Source organism: Phyllobates terribilis, unplaced genomic scaffold, assembly GCF_046119375.1.
Source record: "Phyllobates terribilis strain yellow unplaced genomic scaffold, ASM4611937v1 Scaffold_1__5_contigs__length_1240528914, whole genome shotgun sequence".
NCBI classification, from domain to species: domain Eukaryota; kingdom Metazoa; phylum Chordata; class Amphibia; order Anura; family Dendrobatidae; genus Phyllobates; species Phyllobates terribilis.
The window spans coordinates 55,467,890-55,473,889 of NW_027362761.1; positions in this window are offsets into that span (position 1 = coordinate 55,467,890).

The window sequence follows — 6,000 nt, forward strand, 5'->3', positions numbered from 1 at the left end:
CAAATATCTGTATTATCCTGCTTTTTTACATTTCTTGATGTAAAGAAAAACAGTAGTGTCTCCTGATTGATCAGACACAAATATATCTGTTGAAAATAGTCTGGCATACACCAGTAAATTATAACTGTGGTTTTGCTGTTCCACGGTAAAAAATATCATTTATCCTGCTTTTGGCATTTTTTGCTGTAAAAAAAAATAGTAGTGTCTCCTGATTGTTCAGACACAAATATGTCTGTTGAAAATAGTCTGGTGTAGGCCCAAGAAATACAAGTGTGGTTTTGCAGTTCCATGGGTCAAATCTCTGTATTATCCTGCTTTTTTGCTTTTTTTGCTGTAAAGAAAAACAGTAGTGTCTCCTGATTGTTCAGAAACAAATATATCTGTTGAACATAGTCTTGTGTAGGCCCAAGAAGTACAAGCGTGGTTTTGCAGTTCCATGAGTCAAATCTCTGTATTATCCTGCTTTTTTGCATTTTTTGCTGTAAAGAAAAAAAGTAGTGTCTCGTTATTGTTCAGACACAAATATATCTGTTGAAAATAGTCTGGTGTAGGCCCGAGAAATGCAAGTGTGGTTTTGCAGTTCCACGGGTCAAATCTCTGTATTACCCTGATTTTTGCATTTTTTGCTGTAAAGAAAAACAGTAGTGTCTCCTGATTGTTCAGACACAAATATATGTGTTCAATACAGTCTGGTGTAGTTCTGAGAAATACAAGTCTGGTTTTGCAGTTCCACGGGTCAAATCTCTGTATTACCCTGATTTTTGCATTTTTTGCTGTAAAGAAAACCAGTAGTGTCTCCTGATTGTTCAGACACAAATATATGTGTTGAATATAGTCTGGTGTAGTTCTGAGAAATACAAGTCTGGTTTTGCAGTTCCACGGATCAAATCTCTGTATTATCCTGCTTTTGCCACTTTTTGCCATAAAGAAAAACAGTAGTAGCGTCTCCTGATTGTTCTGACACAAATATATCTGTTGAAAATAGTCTGGTATACACCTGTAAATTATAACTCTGGTTTTGCAGTTTCACGGTAAAAAATCTCTTTTATCCTGCTTTTGGCATTTTTTGCCGTAAAAAAAAAAAATAGTAGTGTCTCCTGATTGTTCAGACACAAATATATCTGTTGAAAATAGTCTGGTGTAGGCCCAAGAAATACAAGTGTGATTTTGCAGTTCCACGGGTCAAATCTCTGTATTAATCAGCTTTTTTGCATTTTTTGCTGTAAAGAAAAACAGTAGTGTCTCCTGATTGTTCAGAAACAAATATATCTGTTGAAAATAGTCTGGTGTAGGCCCAAGAAATACAAGTGTGGTTTTGCAGTTCCACAGGTCAAATCTCTGTATTATCCTGATTTTTTGCATTTTTTGCTGTAAAGAAAAACAGTAGTGTCTCCTGATTGTTCAGACACAAATATATCTGTTGAAAATAGTCTGGTGTAGGCTCGAGAAATGCAAGTGTGGTTTTGCATTTCCACATGTCAAATCTCTGTATCACCCTGCTTTTTTGCATTTTTTGCTGTAAAGAAAAACAGTAGTGTCTCCTGATTGTTCAGACACAAATATATCTGTTGAAAATAGTCTGGTGTAGGCCCAAGAAATACAAGTGTGGTTTTGCAGTTCCATGGGTCAAATCTCTCTGTATTATCCTGCTTTTTTTCATTTTTTGCCGTAAAGAAAAACAGTAGTGTATCCTGATTGTTCAGACACAGATATATCTGTTGAAAATAGTCTGGTGTAGGCCCGAGAAATACAAGTGTGGTTTTGCAGTTCCACGGGTCAAATCTCTCTGTATTATCCTGCTTTTTTGCATTTTTTGCTGCAAAGATAAACTGTAGTGTCTCTTAATTTTTCAGAGACATATATATCTGTTGAAAATAGTCTGTTGTAGGACCGAGAAATACAAGTGTGGTTTTCCAGTTCCACGGGTCAAATATCTGTATTATCCTGCTTTTTACATTTTTTGCTGTAAAGAAAAACAGTAGTGTCTCCTGATTGTTCAGACACAAATATATGTGTTGAATATAGTCTGGTGTAGTTCTGAGAAATACAAATCTGGTTTTGCAGTTCCACGGATCATATCTCTGTATTATCCTGCTTTTGCCACTTTTTGCCATAAAGAAAAACAGTAGTAGCGTCTCCTGATTGTTCTGACACAAATATATCTGTTGAAAATAGTCTGGTATACACCTGTAAATTATAACTCTGGTTTTGCAGTTCCACGGTAAAAAATCTCTTTTATACTGCTTTTGGCATTTTTTGCCATAAAAAAAAAAATAGTAGTGTCTCCTGATTGTTCAGACACAAATATATCTGTTGAAAAAAGTTTGGTGTAGGACCAAGAAATACAAGTGTGATTTTGCAGTTCCACGGGTCAAATCTCTGTATTAATCAGCTTTTTTTCATTTTTTTGCTGTAAAGAAAAACAGTAGTGTCTCCTGATTGTTCAGAAACAAATATATCTGTTGAAAATAGTCTGGTGTAGGCCCGAGAAGTACAAGGGTGGTTTTGCAGTTCCACGGGTCAAATCTCTGTATTATCCTGCTTTTTTGCATTTTTTGCTGTAAAGAAAAAAAGGAGTGTCTCCTGATTGTTCAGACACAAATATATCTGTTGAAAATAGTCTGGTGTAGGCCCAAGAAATACAAGTGTGGTTTTGCAGTTCCACAGGTCAAATCTCTGTATTATCCTGATTTTTTGCATTTTTTGCTGTAAAGAAAAACAGTAATGTCTCCTGATTGTTCAGACACAAATATATCTGTTGAAAATAGTCGGGTGTAGTCTCAAGAAATGCAAGTGTGGTTTTGCAGTTCCACAGGTCAAATCTCTCTATTACCCTGCTTTTTTGACTTTTTTGCTGTAAAGAAAAACAGTAGTGTCTCCTGATTGTTCAGACACAAATATATCTGTTGAAATTAGTCTGGTGTAGGCCCAAGAAATACAAGTGTGGTTTTGCAGATCCACAGGTCAAATCTTTGTATTTTCTTGCTTTTTTGCATTTTTCGTTGTAAAGAAAAACAGTAGTGGCTCCTGATTGTTCAGACACAAATATATCTGTTGAAAATAGTCTGGTGTAGGCCCAAGAAATACAAGTGTGGTTAGGTAGTTCCAAGGGTCAAATCTCTCTGTATTATCCTGCTTTTTTTCATTTTTTGCCGTAAAGAAAAACAGTAGTGTCTCCTGCTTGTTCAGAAACAGATATATGTGTTGAAAATAGTCTGGTGTAGGCCCGAGAAATACAAGTGTGGTTTTGCAGTTCCACGGGTCAAATCTCTCTGTATTATCCTGCTTTTTTGCATTTTTGCTGTAAAGATAAACAGTAGTGTCGCTTAATTGTTCAGACACATATATATCTGTTGAAAATAGTCTGGTGTAGGACCGAGAAATACAAGTGTGGTTTTGCAGTTCCACGGGTCAAATATCTGTATTATCCTGCTTTTTTACATTTCTTGATGTAAAGAAAAACAGTAGTGTCTCCTGATTGTTCAGACACAAATATATCTGTTGAAAATAGTCTGGTGTAGGCCCGAGAAATACAAGTCTGGTTTTGCAGATCCACGGGTCAAATCTCTGTATTATCCTACTTTTTTGCATTTTTTGCTGTAAAGAAAAACAGTAGTGTCTCCTGATTGATCAGACACAAATATATCTGTTGAAAATAGTCTGGCATACACCAGTAAATTATAACTGTGGTTTTGCTGTTCCACGGTAAAAAATATCATTTATCCTGCTTTTGGCATTTTTTGCTGTAAAAAAAAATAGTAGTGTCTCCTGATTGTTCAGACACAAATATGTCTGTTGAAAATAGTCTGGTGTAGGCCCAAGAAATACAAGTGTGGTTTTGCAGTTCCATGGGTCAAATCTCTGTATTATCCTGCTTTTTTGCTTTTTTTGCTGTAAAGAAAAACAGTAGTGTCTCCTGATTGTTCAGAAACAAATATATCTGTTGAACATAGTCTTGTGTAGGCCCAAGAAGTACAAGCGTGGTTTTGCAGTTCCATGAGTCAAATCTCTGTATTATCCTGCTTTTTTGCATTTTTTGCTGTAAAGAAAAAAAGTAGTGTCTCGTTATTGTTCAGACACAAATATATCTGTTGAAAATAGTCTGGTGTAGGCCCGAGAAATGCAAGTGTGGTTTTGCAGTTCCACGGGTCAAATCTCTGTATTACCCTGATTTTTGCATTTTTTGCTGTAAAGAAAAACAGTAGTGTCTCCTGATTGTTCAGACACAAATATATGTGTTCAATACAGTCTGGTGTAGTTCTGAGAAATACAAGTCTGGTTTTGCAGTTCCACGGATCAAATCTCTGTATTATCCTGCTTTTGCCACTTTTTGCCATAAAGAAAAACAGTAGTAGCGTCTCCTGATTGTTCTGACACAAATATATCTGTTGAAAATAGTCTGGTATACACCTGTAAATTATAACTCTGGTTTTGCAGTTCCACGGTAAAAAATCTCTTTTATCCTGCTTTTGGCATTTTTTGCCGTAAAAAAAAAATAGTAGTGTCTCCTAATTGTTCAGACACAGATATATCTGTTGAAAATAGTCTGGTGTAGGACCAAGAAATAAAGTGTGATTTTGCAGTTCCACGGGTCAAATCTCTGTATTAATCAGCTTTTTTGCATTTTTTGCTGTAAAGAAAAACAGTAGTGTCTCCTGATTGTTCAGAAACAAATATATCTGTTGAAAATAGTCTGGTGTAGGCCCGAGAAGTACAAGGGTGGTTTTGCAGTTCCACGGGTCAAATCTCTGTATTATCCTGCTTTTTAGCATTTTTTGCTGTAAAGAAAAAAAGGAGTGTCTCCTGATTGTTCAGACACAAATATATCTGTTGAAAATAGTCTGGTGTAGGCCCAAGAAATACAAGTGTGGTTTTGCAGTTCCACAGGTCAAATCTCTGTATTTTCCTGATTTTTTGCATTTTTTGCTGTAAAGAAAAACAGTAGTGTCTCCTGATTGTTCAGACACAAATATATCTGTTGAAAATAGTCTGGTGTAGGCCCAAGACATACAAGTGTGGTTTTGCAGTTCCACGGGTCAAATCTCTCTGTATTATCCTGCTTTTTTTCATTTTTTGCCGTAAAGAAAAACAGTAGTGTCTACTGAGTGTTCAGACACAGATATATCTGTTGAAAATAGTCTGGTGTAGGCCCGAGAAATACAAGTGTGGTTTTGCAGTTCCACGGGTCAAATCTCTCTGTATTATCCTGCTTTTTTTCATTTTTTGATGTAAAGAAAAACAGTAGTGTCTCCTGATTGTTCAGACACAAATATATCTGTTGAAAATAGACTGGTGTAGTCCTGAGAAATACAACTCTGGTTTTGCAGTTCCACGGGTCAAATCTCTGTATTATCCTACTTTTTTGCATTTTTTGCTGTAAAGAAAAACAGTAGTGTCTCCTGATTGATCAGACACAAATATATCTGTTGAAAATAGTCTGGTGTAGGCCAGAGAAATTCAAGTGTGGTTTTGCAGTTCCACGGGTCAAATTTCTGTATTATCCTGCTTTTGGCACTTTTTGCCATAAAGAAAAACAGTAATAGTGTCTCCTGATTGTTCTAACACAAATATATCTGTTGAAAATAGTCTGGCATACACCAGTAAATTATAACTGTGGTTTTGCTGTTCCACGGTAAAAAATATCATTTATCCTGCTTTTGGCATTTTTTGCCATAAAAAAAATAGTAATGTCTCTGATTGTTCAGACACAAATATGTCTGTTGAAAATAGTCTGGTGTAGGCCCAAGAAATACAAATGTGGTTTTGCAGTTCCATGGGTCAAATCTCTGTATTATCCAGCTTTTTTGCTTTTTTTGCTGTAAAGAAAAACAGTAGTGTCTCCTGATTGTTCAGAAACAAATATATCTGTTGAACATAGTCTTGTGTAGGCCCGAGAAGTACAAACGTGGTTTTGCAGTTCCATGGGTCAAATCTCTGTATTATCCTGCTTTTTTGCATTTTTTGCTGTAAAGAAAAAAAGTAGTGTCTCTTTATTGTTCA